A 17443-nucleotide genomic window follows, 5' to 3' on the forward strand; every position below is an offset into this window, starting at 1 on the left:
CCAAAAAAAGATATAAATAATAAATTAATATTTTGGGTACTGCACGTTTTCTTCTTTTTTGATTGCACAGGGAAGGCATTTTAACTGTTCACGAGTTAGTCAGTTTGGATTTTTCTTGTGGCCTTTTTTTTTATCTCTCTAACCTGGGATATTTGGGTGGTTACCTGCCTTACTTAAGTCAGCAATAGGGGGCAGTGTGTCTCTACTGGCACTTCAGCGCTTGGATGCTGAGATTGTTGGTACCTCATCTCCCCCTCCACATATGCCCTGCCTGTGGCATCATGCTTCTATGTGTGAACATCTTTGGCAGCATGGAGAGGGAAGGGCCCGTCAGCCAGCACGCTCCCAATGCTGTGAACATATTTGTTTGCTTGACTGTTTGTTTCTATTTCTGAGAGTTTGACTTAACCTTAGTCATTAGCGGGGCAGATTTATGGCAATTTTCATTGTTTATTCTCATGTTTATTCATGGGCCTGTATGCTTCCATAGTAGTGATAGTGATAATTTATTCAGAGATGAGATCTCTTAAAATTTATCATCTCATAAGAAGTCTTATAAGTTAACATTAATAATACTAACGCCATTGAACAATTTTTTTTAAACTTCTGTTCAAAACATATATTTATACATACATCAACATATAGATACTCACATCTGTCGATATCCAAGTGTGATTAAGCAGCAAAGAACCATAGGCCTGTATGTCTGTAGACTCACACAGTAAATGAAAAACCAGCCGTCCTTTTCAATATCCAGCTGACATCCTCATCAAACAAATGTATTTACTGTACAAGACTCCATTCTCTCAGTCTGAAAACTATGAAACAATATTGTGCTCGCTGTTTCCCAGAGCACACAAACTAATCAAAAGTACTCCATGTGTTCGCCAGATAATGACTAGTGAATAGATCTCCTCATGTTATTTACACAGTACATGAAAACATGCTTTTCCCAACTCTATTTGCTGCAGATCATAGTTGTGTTTGATAATGATTCGAGTGTCAGTGTGTGCAAAAAAATGATAGATTGAGCCCATCATTGCATTTGTTGACGAAATCACATAACTCACGAACAATGCATAAAATGATATATGATATCCCTACCAAACATCACGACTGTGTTCAAGAATTTAATAGAAGCTAACTAAGTAACTTACATTTTAGACACAATATTGCCAATTACATGTCATATATTTTTTGCCACGTCAACACATTTTTTTTTTCCAAACAAAGCCTAAGTAGAACTATTGCATCAGCAGTTTTTATCAAAATGATTTGGTCGAGTGAATGATTTAATAATTCACAGTTATTAAGCTGTATCCAGATATCCCTACTTCACTGTACAGTAATATAACTTTTTTTAATGGTAAAGAAGTAATTACTTCTAAAAAGGTACCTACTCATACAGTATGCAATTTTCGGATTGGAAATTGTGTCTAAATTTGGAATAGCTTACTATACTTACTATTTCCGCATTTAAAGATATTGTAGAAATAGTACAAGTTTTATGCCAGTATTCTATATATTGATTTGATTAAGTGAATAATTCAATAATCTACTGATAAGTGTAATTCCTAAATAAATCAGTGTATTTGAACAAATCAGTTCAGTGAATGATTCAGAAAAGCTCACTAAAAAACCCCTAAACACAGAACAAAACATCGAGAGCAAACGGTTAGAAGCCAGCCTCCGATTTGCAATCTTAATGCAGATCTGTTTTGCCTCTCGATGTGTTTTCCCTCTCAGTCCGTCTCACCCTCATCCACCTTCTAGCATTTCCCCAGGTGTTGGGGCCGAGAGAGGAAGTGCTATTTTTACTAGTCTGATCTCACACCTCTTTCTCTTGCTCCCATGCCTCCCCCTCTCCCTCGGTGTGAGGAACATGAGGCACGGATGGATCTGATGAGAGAGGACTGAATTTTGCACGCGCACACACATATGCTTTCAGCCCTCTCTCATCTTTTGATTCAAAACCTATGAAGGTATTCAGGTGTCTCATGAATCCTGTGAGAAAAGTCTGTTATCAACTGTTCACTTTTTCATTCTTTTCACTTTCCTTTTGTTTAATCCTCATTTTCTCCCTGTTTTCTTTTTGTTGTGCTAGCCTGCATGGTGTAGACTTCAGCATACTAGTATTTGCTTTCTCTCTCTTTCTTTCCTGTTGTATGTGCCCTTCCACTCCCCCTCTCCATTACTGTGCGTCTGTAGATGCAGTTTCTGCACACGCTCTCTGACGTGCTTATCGGAATGTGAGTGCTGATTGTTGGCCTGTCTCTCAGTTTGACTGACAGCTCCGGCTTTGCAGCGGAACGCCTGATTTTGTCAATGTTTGTCTGTGAGGCCTTATCTCCAGAACCTTATATTAACTGCCTCGACAGTTAGTGTAGCCAGTCTGCCTCCATCTCGCTTTCCCTCCTCTTATTTCATCCTCCTTTCTCCATCAACGTCTTCCCTTCTTCTATTTTTCGGGATTGACACTGCATCAACAGTTGTTTATTTAATAGACTACAGAAATGTCTCATTGTGCTGTTTAACATCATGGGTGTCATGGTATTGGTTTGATCCAGTCTCATTTTTAAGAGGTGGTGAGGGCTGAATAGTGAAATATGGAGGTGATGAGAAGTGGGCAAATCAGTGTTTCCATCGTCTGCCAGTTGAGGAGATCCGGAGGTTAGCAGATCACTTCACACTTAGTGAAATCCAATATGCTTTCAGTTCTAGACCTCTGAGTCAATGCATAGGCAGATACGATCTTACAGTCGTCGAGATTAAACAATTGCATTCAATTAACACAACTCTTACACACATATGTGGGTGGTTGGTGATCTATTTTTTAATTAACCATAGACTTTAGGTTTAAATGTATATAAATGTATTCCATTTTAAGTCCATTCTTAGTTGTGAGGTCAATTTATTTACAAAGATTCACGGTATTATTATTCTATGGTTTTAAGAGAAGTCTTTTACCAAATATGTATTTTATTTGATCAAAAATACAGTAAAACAGTAATATTATGAAATATGATGACAGTTTACTGTTTTCTATTTTAATACATCATAAAATGTCATTTATTCTGGTTTTGGCAAAGCTGGATTTTTTTAGCCGATCTTCAGCATCACATGGTCATGTGACCAAGTAGCTATATTTATAGACTGTACATATTTCTATTCAAAGATGACAAAATATGTGTTAAAAAAAAATCCAGACTAAGTGTGCCCTGTCCAAACATTTATGTCAGCATAGTAAAGAAACTGTGCCTCTTAAGCCTCTTCTTGTTTGTTTTTCCCCCCAGGTTTTTAACCATCTTTACTATAGTTTAAATAGTCCTGTTGTGAGTGACAAATGGATTTAAAAAGTGAATATGTAGTCTTTCAATTAACAGAATCTCATAAGCTGCTTGCATAAAAGTTATAAAATAATGATTAAAATACTGTTTCAAATAGTTTAAGATGTTGTATTCAAGTAATTCACGTAAACAACCCACATATACAGAGTCAGAATGACAGTCAACAGTAATTAAAAGGACACATTGATGTCTAGGCACTTTGGAGAAACATCCTTTAGAGAAGTGTCACAAAACAGCAGTTTCATTAAGACCGCAAAACTGTGAGTGAGTGAAGTGCTTTTAAACAGATTTCAGTTCTATTTCCATACTCATATGCTCTTGTTTTTAAAAAGACTCCGTTGACAAATATCTAATATATGTACTTATGTTTGCTCCATTAATGCTTTTGCTTTAAGAGTATTACTTGAAAAATGTATTTATTATTATGTCGGTCTGTCTGGAATACATGATACTGATTAATCAATAGCAGTATTTTCTGATTATATATAAACTGTATAACTGACCGCTAGCACAGATGACTGATTTTGATATATAGTTGCGCTATAGTTTGCGGTCTCTTTTATCTTAATGATAAAATAATTGAAATTAAATTGCTAATTCATGTCCATTTATTTCTTTAGCCAAGTAATAGCCAGGATAATGAGCAGTCAGCTGGTCATTATTGCTAAATACCCCTTCAGGGTGATACAAGACCCCTCTATTTTGCAAGTTCTGCAAGTGGACGGCAATAAGACAACTCCTCTGACATTGTATTTGTCCTCAGCAGCCCTTAATGTTCATCAAGGCTTCTTCTGTTAAGCTATTTTGTCTTAGTTTAACGACTGTCTAAAGGAAGAGGGGGTTTGATTTGACCTGTGTTTCTCCGAATAAAGAGAACTAACAGTCTGTATTCAAGTCCAGTTCGTTGCATTCAAATCCTTTCAAAGCCATCCGTCAAGGACATGAAAGACTAGGCAACTTTGTGCTATGTTTCTCAGCGATTATCTTTGCTGAAAAGATTTTCTTTTTAAATAAATGCGTGCATTCTGCTTGATGTGGTGACTGATGTAGCAAAGATGGCATTGTCTTAATTCAATTTCACACGTGTTCCCATTTCATATATTTTATAAAGAATGTGGGTAAAAGAGGATTTCCTAGGATTCAAACCCATGACCTTGGCATTTCCAGACCTTTCTGTGTGCCTGTACTCTGTGTTTTATTTTTGAAAATGAACATGTTCTGTTACTCTGTATTCAATATACAATTAAAATAACAGAATGGAATAAATAAATAGTGCCGTGTGAGGGTTCACGAGCTGTTAATTATAGGTAACTTATAAACAAGGTGGAAAAGTGGGAATTTAATCACTCGGTAATTAAAAAAAAAATTAAAAGGTGTTTGGAGACCCTGCGTTAAAATACTTTCATTCATTAACCAGGTGAGAGTGCAAGTCTATCTTTGTCCTGATTATATTTTTATATTTTTAGGCCATGTTTCTGATTTGAAATCTGTATGTGCTTTAATTTACCCAATTAAGCTTGACTTCTCATTAAGTCTGAGCTTACTGAATGCTGATTATGCGTGTAGTGCAGTCTATGCAAACCGAGGTGCAAATCTAATGCATTTTATGGGATAAATTAAAAGAGAAGTACACGGTTTTGAAAATATATTTTACCGTGTATCTGTTTCAGATAATTTACAGAATTCAGGACTTGCTATAACATTATGTCAAAAGGTACTGTTAAACAAGAAGTCATATTTGCTACGTCAATCCAGGGATGCACGCCAATATTCAGATTGGTGGTCAACATATATCCATTTCTTAAAATACTAGCATCCACAATCTCAAATATGTGTCTGCAGCTTTATATAGGACTAGAAGTTTATTGCTATTAAACCTATCTGCATATATAATCAAATATAATTTGAACAGAAACCAGAGTAAATTTCTGGTTGTTTTGGTTTTGGTGTTCCTTAAAAAAATTGGCAAATGGAATTTTGCTTTCAAAATTTGTGGCAATCCTCTCAAAATGTTTTTGGGGTTGAATAAATAGAGGTCAAATGTCTAAAATTGGCTAAATACTAGAAAATGTTTGTTCTTTGTTACAAGATGATATTTTCCACATTACAAATTTGAAATCTAGAGCTCAGTGAGGTTGTTACATGTAAGTGTGTAATTCTAATAAGCACTGTTTAAGGAACTGTTTGATCCATGTGGTGTTTTGATTACGTTTATTATTTCACTCCATCAAAAACTATGTCAGGAAAAAATGTATTACATAATTTTAAAAAAGGGAATGTCACAACATAATGCTAAACAGAAAGTTCAGGACAAAAAATCATCTTCTCAGGGGAAAAAAACTGCTTAGTGAAAACATGCTTGTATATTAAATAGTTTACATATATTCTGTAGGTTACAACCCATTAAATGCCATGGAAATGAATTGGTGCATGCAACAAACATAAAAAAAATGAACCACTGTTGAAATCCACTAATTTATCAAATCAAATATGAGAAGTTTCTGTCAGTTATAGTTATGGAAACACAAACGACACAGAATAACACATATCATATCACAATCCTCATTGTTTTCCCCATGCTGTTCTGTAGTGTATGCATGTGTCTGTGTAATCAGTCAATCCCTGTGGATGTACAAAGAAATAAAGAACCTTACAGTGTGTGTGATGTCGAGAGGCACTGTGTCAGTAGAGATATGCTAACATGCCTTCTTCATTGTGCTGGTGTTGCTGTTCTTTGAGTCTGAATGAATAGAGCTTGTGTCTTTGCAGCGAGAACCATGCCAGTCAGCCTTGTCTCCCTGACCTCTACCGTCCCTCACGAAACCTCTCACACTTCTCCGCTTTCTCGCACACAAAACCAGCCAATAACAAGGAAGCACTGATCCTGTGACCTCTCCTTCTTACCAGTCACTACATTTTCTCAAATCTTTCTTCCAAACTGAATATGCAGTGGAGTCAGACTATATCATATGATGCGATTAAAATCTTTTCCAACAATTCCAGCAAGGACAATCTGGCGTTTTGACTCACAGCCTGTAAGTACGTTTTCATATGAAAAGGATTTACCACTGATGATTCAAATGTGAGTTTTAAACAGTGTAGAGTAGAGCTTGTTGTTGGTCGTTTCTCTGATCACAAATGCAGACATTTTATTTTTATGCAGCGCGATATGCAAAGCAACGTGTAAAAAGACAGTATACATCATTATAATCAGTAATTATGTCCCCACTGGATTCAACATATGCCTTGTTTGTAATGGATTTTATTGGTTTCGTCTCATCGCAGTGGGACACACAGCATCACGGTAATTTAAGGAACTTAACATCTTGAGGTATTCAGCCAATCACAGTGCACTGGATAGCTGGCCAATCAGCGTATACCTCACTTCAGAAAGGCGGGGCAAAGAGGAGAAACAATAATTTACAGCATGTGGAAAATAATGTGTTTTTTAACCTTACACCACATAAACACATTGCATTACACCAAATACACAAAATAATGTTCTTTTCAGCAATGTCGTATGACCCCTTTAACCACCTCAGCAAAGCTCAGGCGCTACCAAAGTTAGAAGTGTTGGTTTACCAAGCAATGTTTTGCTTGAGGTGCTTCCATCCATGACCCTCATACTGACCTGAAATCAACACATAAACTAAATTCTGAAGGCCACTCCTGAATCACAGCATGCACTTGCTGTGGCCTTGAGACTCCTGTAGATCACAGGGTGATGGCCTCCTCTTGGCAGTTAGTGAATGCATTTCTAAAGGCTGCCCTCATTACTGTCACCCCAAGTTTATTGTATCGGTGACCCAGTGTTTCTTTTTGTGGATCATAGAAGATGACATGTTGTCTAATTTGCTTATAGTTTACAGAAGGCTCTATGAACAAAAATTCTACCATTTTTTAGCACGTTATTTCCCATGCTCTTGCATCTGTTTGCTTTCTTTTCAGTGCAACTAATTTGTAATGTTTATATATTTTATACAAATAATAGAATTTTAAATTTCTTTCTTTCAAATAGTTTACTATGCTTACATAAAAATCATCAGTCATTTGTCATCATGTAATCTTCTTAATTAATAAGATGATTCTATTAAAGCCCATTTCCAGCATGGGAAACAAAAATACTAATAATTGTGACTTTTTATCTCAAAATTTAGATTTTTCTCAGAATTGCCAGAAAATATAATCTAAAGGTTTTTGATAATTGTGACTTTTTTTGTACTATCTTAACTTTTCTTCTCAGAATTTTGATATGTCCTAATTCAGCCTTTTTATTTAACATCTCACAGTTTTCATCTTGCAATTCTAAGAAGTTACAGTTACCTTTATTTACTGCTGTGGTGGAAACAAGCTTCCACACTCACCTGGCAAAACTGATTCGAATGGTTTGTTCATGAATCAAACTGATCCGCTTCCTGTTTTTTCTCCTCAGCTCTGTATTCCCCTCTCCTTTCACCCGTATCCCTCTGCTGCATCTTTTTCCCTCACTTGTCTTCCCTCCCTCTTTTTCGCTCATGGCTTGGTAGTGATTGACACTTACAAATTACCCCGCGGTTGAGGCATTGTGTGTGACCCTTCTCTCTCTCATCTCCAGCGAGCCTGCCGTTTTGTCATCTAATTACTGTGAATCCCCGGCCTGTTCCCCGCTGCTGAATTTTTAATGAGCCTGCCTGCCTGCCTGCCCACTCCCCAAACTCCAACACCATAACCCCCTCCTCTCCTCTCCTCTCCTCTCCTCTCCTCTCCTCTCCTCTCCTCTCCTCTCCTCTCCTCTCCTCTCCTCTCCTCTCCTCTCCTCTCCTTTCTCTTCATCCTTCTCTCTCTCCACCTGACAGCCTGCTGCTCTCTCTCTCTCTCTCTCTCTCTTAAGTGTCCTCATTCAGTCTCCTCTATCAGTCTTTCTCCATGTTATCAAGATGTGTCCTCTCAGCCCTGGTCATCCTCTCAGCACTGACTGAGCTGCCCACCTGACAAATCTGCCAACTTCCAGTTTCCTCTCTCTTTTTACCTGAGCTTACTTGTTCTGTCCATCCATACATCTGGAAATCTAACTCCATCATTCTGTCTTTCTAGCATTCAGTCTATCCATCCATCCATCCGGCCAGCCATCTGTACTTCAATCTGTCATCTATTTATCCATCCATCCATCTATACATCTCTCAGTCTATATATCTATTGTTCTATCTATCCATCATCAATCTATTGTTCCATATGTCTATTGTTCTATCTTCCATCTTTCTGTCTATCTATCCATCTATTGTTTCATTTATCATTCTTTCTATTGATCTGCCTATCCATTTATCAATCTATAATTACATCATTCTCTGTTTATTGTCCTATTCTTAGCATTCTAATGTCTATTGTTCAGTCATTTTTCATTATCCGTCCATCTACCAATCAATCATATATGTTTCTATCTGTCCGTCCCTCCATTGTTGTTATTCTGTTATTCTGTCATTCTATCTATCTATCTATCTATCTATCTATCTATCTCTCTGTCTGTCTGTCTGTCTGTCTGTCTATATACCTGTCTATCTATCTGTCTATATGTCTGTCTGTCTGTCTATATAACCATCTACCATATATTGTTCTTTCTATCTTACGGTTTGTCCTCTCACAAAAAGCACAAGATTGCATCAGATCAGAGAGTCTACAGCATCAGACAGGCCTAATAAATTCAAAACAGTAAGCTGTATCTTACTGGAGCAGCAGGCAGCTCGTCTGTGATCTACAGCCCCAGAGTGGCTGTGGTTCTGCAGCAGAGATGTGAAGAAGATAAAGTATGGTGCTCTGATTCGGCCCAGGACTTCCCAAGATCCCTTTTTTTTTCACTCTAGAGACACACATGCTCAGCATACAGCACAGAAACCATGACCCTGTATGAGAAGCCAGCAGGAAGGAAAAAAACAAGAAAAAAATCAGAGCTCCCACAATCCCCGGCAGTGTGTCTCTGGGTGCCTGGGCTGTAGTCGGCAGGAAGTCCCCAGTCGCTGGCACTAGAGTAGCTAGAAATCATCAGACCTTATCAGCCTGATGTTAGAGAGAGAGAAGGCGAGAGAGAGAAAGAGACAGAGGAGGGGGGAAAAGGATGGGAGAGGAAAAGTGATCAAGAGACTGAACATAAAGAAAGATTAATGTGAGGAGGTTGGAAGGTAATAAAGGGGAAGGGTTAGCAAAAAGCAAAGAAAAAACAGGAAGAAAACAAAATTGTGACTCATATTAATGGTCCCATGGTACAGTAGTTAAGTTGAATATTAGCGATACTTTAGAATTTACTGGAAAAAATGCATTGAGGAAACTGTTTTCAAATCTGGAAACACTAATAACTGAGGTTAATTTTTGCAAAGTTGCAAAAGTACACCAAATGAATACTATCTCTGTTTCTGGAATCAAACACTTCCTATAGTATAGTAACTATAGTAAGTAGCCTATATGAAAACAGTCACATTCAGTGACCATGAGGCTACTGGAGAGGATTTGATAGCAGTAAAGCAACACGTGACAGTAACAACATGGAGGATTTAGTATGTCCAAATTTCATTCATATACCGTATTCATATGTGACCCTGGACCACAAAAAGTTGCTGGGGTATATTTGTAGCAATAGCCAAAAATGTATTAGGATATTATGTTAAGACCATGTTCCTTTGTAAATATCCTACTGTAAATATATTAAAACTTAATTTTGGATTAATAATATGCATTGCTTGAAAACTTAATTTGGACAACTTTAAAGACGATTTTCTCAATATATTGTCTTTTTTTTTTTTTACACCCTCAGATTCCAGATTTTCAAATAGTTGTATTTCAAATAGCCTATCTATTCTAGCTATAGCCATGAATATAACCTGTAGCGACACATAAACATAAACATGTCAAATCTTAACTAACAGACAGCGGCATTTGCATTGCTTTTTTGATGTGCAGTATTTAGGACCAGCTTCAGGGAAGACACCATTGGATCTAACCTTGAGATGACACGCAGCATATATTTAAACAACACATAAAAGCCTGCAACAGACAACTAGTTAAACTACCTAGTTCTGTGCGATTCCATTCACAAAGCACAGGTTTACTGAAAAACTGGTGTGAGCCTTGAAGATTTAAGGGTGTCAGTTATTAGGAAATTCTTTCAAATTCGGTTGTCATTATAGTTACTAAGCCCGTGTGTGAATGGTAACGGTTTTTAACAAGTGACAACATGGCCTATATATTCTCCTTAATCCCTAAATTTGAGCAACAGGAGAACGACAAAGGAAAAGGGAGGAGAAATAAACAAACAAATAGAGTAAAGAAAGAGAAGAATAAAGTATTGCAGTGGTCTGGGTCACCAGTTATGATGTCCAATATTTCTGATTAAATTGTTATATATAGAGCCCTTCCTACATAATGTTCAGTGGGTATTTGAGAGATAGGCGAGAGAATGTGCCAGTGGCTTGGAGTCTGTTTACCCCGTTTATCAGGTCTGTGGTGGGCAATAACATCATAATGCTTCGTTTGACCGTTCTATGGCCTCCTGAAAAATAAATAACTCGGCACCGTCAGGGGTGTTAGATTGAGTTCATGTTTAACGGGGCACCCTGCCCCACGGCCCTCTGGGAAAAGGGATGGGGCGTGGCCACCGGGCACAGAAGGAGCTCATTACTGTGTCATGGGTGAGGAGAAATATTGGCCTCGTAAATGACTGAATGAGAGGGAGAGAGTAGGATGGAGAGGTATCGGACATGGAGCGATAGAGAGAGAAAAGGAAAAGAGGGAGGAGGGAAGGAGAGGGGAAACAAATGACTTAGCCTGGAGAGATAGCAGTCAATCAATCATCTTTAAACAAAAGCAGTGCTGCCCCAGAGAGCATTTAAGAAGTGCTTATTTAATTAAAAGTCCTTCTCTCCATATTTATGGCCATCCACCTTCAAATATTAACCTTTCGGGCCGGGACAGACCCTGATGAGTGAAAGGGGGGTTGCAGAGGGGTCCTTTAACTGCCTATTCACAATAGACATGGATGTTTTGTCAGCTCTGTTATAGAGTAGAGTGTAAATGGTTGTTGAGATGGCTGTCCAGGGACTATTGGGACTCGATTATATGTCGCTTTGGTTTGTTTTTAGTTTATGTGTTTATGAATTCTCTTTAGCGGTTTAAAATAGTTATATTTTGACAGGGCATGCTCCCAACAAATTAGAAAATGAAAAAGGAAAACTAAATTATTGACACCTTTTTGGAAAATAAATGTTAGTCTGCACACAAATGTATAAATGTATGTCTTCACATAGCCTTGGCAATAGCAGGTTTATAAAGTAACTAAAGCTAATGCTAAAACCACTAAAAACATTTTAATTACTTTAAATATTAACTGAAGTACAATGAAATATCAACATCAATAATAATAATGTATAGGCCTAAAAAAACACTCAAAAGAATTACTAAAACTTTAGCTAAAATTAAACAGAAATTATTAAAAATATATATAATTCTAAATAGTATCAAACATATAGCAGTATCAGTGATACTAAAATAACACTGATCACTAATAGACAATGCACATGTTTTCTCTTCAGATAATTTTCTATGATTTCTGAGTGAATTTTTTTTTATATTTTGCTATCATTCTCATTTAAAATTAAATTTGATTATATCACATGTACTATATAGTGGCACAATAGTAGCAGGGATTCAGTTATTGGACAGTTTAGCAATGTTTATAGCTGTTATGTGGCTTTTTGGAATAGTTAACACTGGTCAATAGACAACACACATTTTTGTTTTCAGATTTTTTGTGTGAACTGGGAAACTCATGTAAATTCACGAGATAAAAAGAGTTAAAGGGAACACCCCCCTCGGACTGCGATTTTCTTTGACTGGGTAGGGGGGCACTGTAAGACACTGTAATATGTTTTATACTGGATGTTCAATTTTCAAATGAAAATAGCTGCATTTTATGAAGTATGCGTTCATACGTGTTAAGGGCTAACATTACATTTTCGCTGGAGGCGAAAACTTTACAGTAGATGGGAAACTAATTGCTCCCCCATGACATTTTATAAACTGTAGCTATTTATGACAAAGAACTGCAATTTATGACAAAGAATATTATAGCAATCTATCGATAAACAAACACCTTGTCCTCTGTTTCTTGCTCTGCGGACTGAAGAATGCACTAAAAGACGGAGAGGAGCAAGGGGACTAAGACGATCACGTATTTGTGTACATTTTATGAAGCTAATCGCAATTTTTTTTAGGGGGGCTGGGTAGAAATTTTGCCTATCTAAAAATGGCCTAGCGACTCCGATGGAAATAAGAATGTTGAGTCTTTGAATATTGTTGTGGACAATGGAGGTCGAGGACCTTTGAGTGATATAGGAAGAGAACCAAAATACGAAGAAAACCCCCTTCAGGGTAAAAAAATAAAATAAAAATTGCCTCTGTTTAAAGCTGAGGTTCATTTTGCAATAAAAACTGCCTGAATATACATAAACCCAAACAGAAATGACCACAGAATGCCATGACTAACCAATTATTAAGTATTTAATAGAATTGTATCGTAAGATGGGGTATTGCATTTTCAGCCTGGAATCAGTAAACTACTCTAGTTGGTTTCAGAGCGGACGCTAAACCAATCTTCGATTCCCAATAATCCCAGGACAAGCCAAACTGCGCTCTACAGTCATTACCAGTGAATCAGCCAAAGTGAACTTGGCCCAATAAAAAAGAACAGCTTCACCTGGCATCAAAGTGCAGCGCCGGGCATCAAACCTATTTTAAAACTGGAGGTTTCAGTGACTTTGCTCTGTCACACACCATATGTTTGCACCTTCTGTACCCTCTCAATACACCCTGCGTACCATCTGCACATGTCCCCCTTGTGTCAGCCTACGTGTGTATGTGTGTGCGTCTGCTTGCAACTTAATAAATCTTAGCGCAACTCTATACAAACTGTTTTCATATACATGTACACAGGTGTGTAGACAGCTAGACTAATAGGTGGTATTTAATGATGAGCATCCTCATGGTAATGCAAATAACTAATGAAAACACATACTGGTCGTTAACAAATTAGCTATTCAATCTGTCACATTTTGCCTTGAACTATTAACCCCATAAAATTACTTTGAAACAGTGGTTCCTATAAAGGATATTCACATTGAAGTGTATGAATTTATTTCCATTAGATGTCAAATATAAAAGTAAGTGTCATCCGATGCTAGACCTTTCCTCAGAACTTTTATTTGGCATTTTTTTAATTACATCTAAGTAACTGGTGTCAAGGTGGTTTTTAATGGATGTATAAAGTCAGTTCCCCCTAAACATTACACACGTGTCAAAGCAGAGTTTCTGTTGTTATATATTTTAATATTTATTTATTTATTCCTAAATTGAACTTTCGGCAACCATTACTCCAGTCTTCAGAGTCACATTATCCTTCAGAAACCATTTACTTTATTAAAAATCTATGAAAATACAGCCCAATGTACCGGTAATATGACGGAATTTCCGTATTGATTTTTTTATTTTTATTTTTTACCTGCGTTTTACCTGTATTTTGAATTATGTATTGAATTTATAGTTTTAAGGTTTGAGGGTTATATCCATACATTTTGAAGAAAATACTGGTAATTTCCTGCCAGAACATTATTATTATTATTATTATTATTATTATTATTATTATTATTATTATTATTATTTATTTATTTATTTATTTTTCATCTTCTTTTGTTCTAAAATTTTCATTTGGTGCTTAAGAAACATTTATTTTTATTATCATTGTTGAAAATAATAAAAGTTTAAAAGAAAAACAGTTATTTGAAATAAGATCAATGTATTTGATCATTTTAATGCATTATTTCTTTAAAACATGATCATTTTAATGCATCATTTCTTTAAAACTATCTATCTATATATCTGTCTATCTGTCTATCTATATATCTAGCTATCTCTCTCTCTCTCTCTCTCTCTCTCTCTCTCTTTCTCTATATATATATATATATATATATATATATATATATATATATATATATATATATATATATATATATATATATATATATATATATTTACTGTATATGCAATATACATGGTAATCTATTTTGATTTATATCTGAGCTATGCCCAAGCATTATTACAAGCTAAAAATAAGGAAAATGTAAATGTAAATTTTGTTTATTTCTTTTTGATAAAATGGCCTTACCATACCTTAAACCTGGAGAAGTTACAGTTTCAATTTTTGTTTCAACTAAAAAACAGCCTTTTGTGTTAGAGAATATATTATTTTATTGACTAACGAATCACACGTTACCTTTCAGCCCTTTTTTTGTTCCTTTTCCCTTTTAACAGAATAGCTCCTTTGCACTGACAGGTCTTTAAATGATCTCTACATCCCAAACAGGGTCGTTTTAGGTTGTGCGCATCTGATTATTTGACTTGCCACAAGAAAAGAAAATTATGCAACATACAAGCGAAAAAAGGAACATGTTATCCCAGGGTTTGAATTCGACAGCCAGGAAATTAAGTGGTACATCTAACACATTTCCAGAGTCCTAAAAAATGAACAGCTGCCTCACTCTAAGAGTACGGTAATTGGGTGAGCCTCTTTGACGTGTTCCCACCTAGCGCCGGGCTGTTAAGCCACCACATTCTTTATGAATCATATTTACTATGACAATATTCACAGCCTTGCTCGCTCGGTGTTAATGCATTCAGCTCACTCCTCTCCTAACTGGCACCGGATTCACACACACAAAAAACACTGACACGCACACACAAGCAGAAACCACAAAAAATACACTTACGTGAATAGAAAAGTATACACAAAGTATATCGAGCAACATACACAGAATAAACAGATTGTATAATCTGTCAACACTTTAGAGGTGTTTGGAGGCCACGTGTTACAAAGTGGGAATGTTCTCCCGAAACCTAGTGAACGATTCACAGCGAATTTTGTCACCCTTACAGATGTAAGTCTCCTCACATTGTGGTACTGAGACGGCTGCTCTGTAAACTGTTAAAGCTTGCAGAGACAACGTACCATTATAGATTTATCTTATTTGTCAGTATCCGTCTCATATATAAAGATGGGGGTTGTTTTTTGCATTATTATCTTTTTTTTCTGCAATTCAGGTTTGTTCATTCTGTAATGCTAGTAGGCGTTACAAGGACAAGCTCTCATCACTCTGGTATTAGTTAACGTGCTGCTAGAGAAAGAGTCAAGGGAGTAGGTGGAGAGTAAATGAGAAAGAGTGACAGTTAAAGGAAGCTTTGAATCCAGGCAGAAATTACATACACTTCTGAAATACACTTTTTGCAAAAGACGGGCCAATATTTCATGGGTGGAGGCACTCAAAGACAGCAAGAGAGAGATGATGGGAAATGTTGCTGTGAATGCATATGCTAAAAATTAGATTTTTCTCCCATATTATACACATATACTTACTTCTGCTTCATCCACAAGCAATGCATTTCTACAGCATGCAGTATCCAAATTCAAAATTATTTACAAAATGTGAAGATTTTGACTGGGTTTGGTGATGGAAAATGTGCAACAGCGCTATTGGTTTTGGGTGGTTGCCAAGTAATGGTAAAAATTTTGCTTGGTTGGTTGGTGAGTTATTTTACTGGTTAAAACAATTGGTTATGCAATTCTGTTTTGTGATGATGCAATATTATGTTAACTAAATGATAATACTTTAGTACTGGGACCAATTCTCACAAATAGTTGCTTATATTATAAAGCATATATTCTGCATTACCATATTCCACATCCCAAATCCTACCCAATACATAAACTTAACAACTACCTTACTAACGATTAATAGTTAGTAACACTGCATTTCATTGCCTTGTACCTTACATGTGCAATGACAATAAAGTTGAATCTAATCTAATCCAATCTAATAAAAAGCAAATTAGTTTACTGAGGCAAAAGTCGTAGTGATTTGTTAATGGTGAGAATAGAACCTTAGAATAAAGTGTGACTTAAAACTAGCAAAATCAAATATAAATATTAAATAAAAAGCTTCAAATTAAAAAATAACAATAATAATAATTAAAAATGTTGCCTTGGTGACTAAAGTAAATATGTTTTAATACTAAAGCTACTAAAACTTAATCTGAAAGAAAAATAAATTAAACCTAGATAGAAATATTTAAAAAATATTATTTGTATTATTATGAAACAAAACTTAAACTAAAATTAGCACAACAACTGAAAAAATATAGCAAAGTGTCTCATTAAAAATATTGATAAATAGTACAATAGCACATGAAACTGAAGAAAATTATATTTTTACATTTAAATTACATTTTAAACAACTTTTCACTAAATGTTTATACACTTCTAATATATACTTTGTCCGTTTCTTTTTTCTTTTTTTTCAGATTGGTGACCATTAGAGACTATTAGAGACTTCTTTAAAAATAAATAAATAAACTGAATTAAAATATTAAGTATAATAGCAAATAAACAAAACTAAATTACTCTGCAGGGGTGGAAATTAAACTCCTCAACTTTAGGTGTTTCACAAATTTGTCTTTCTGCCTCTCTCTCTCTCTCTCTCTCTCTCTCTCTCTCTCTCTCTCTCTTTCTATATGTATATGAGTGATGTTGCCTTCAGTGAGATGACTATCTTCATCTGTCATTTTACACTTTTAAGATCTACAGATACAGTTTATGTCTATTGTGTCGAGTAGCATGAGATTATTTCAAATATACATACTCAGCATATTTGTATGTATTTGTGTTTCATATACATTATTCTCTGTGTTTGTGTATTCTCCTCTCTCTGTTTGGTCTTCACGCTGTACAATCTATAGCAGATCAGTGCCAAATATTTACTGTGGCAGGTGAACACAAATGGTTTTCCAGGGTCTGTTTGTGCCACACATTTTAACACACTTTCTGACAGCAGTACAGTGAATGCTTATGGATGCATATGAAAAACGCATGATATAAATAAGTGAGCTATATGAATTTTGACAACAAAATGAATCAAAACTCTTGCAGATTCTTTTTCGAAACTGTTAAGAAGCACATTTGAGTACGTGACTGTAGGTGCATGTGTGTGTCCATGTCGAAGTGTGTGCGAGTATGCAAGACTCTGGGT

Source organism: Carassius auratus, chromosome 21, assembly GCF_003368295.1.
Source record: "Carassius auratus strain Wakin chromosome 21, ASM336829v1, whole genome shotgun sequence".
In the NCBI taxonomy this organism is placed as follows: Eukaryota; Metazoa; Chordata; class Actinopteri; order Cypriniformes; family Cyprinidae; genus Carassius; species Carassius auratus.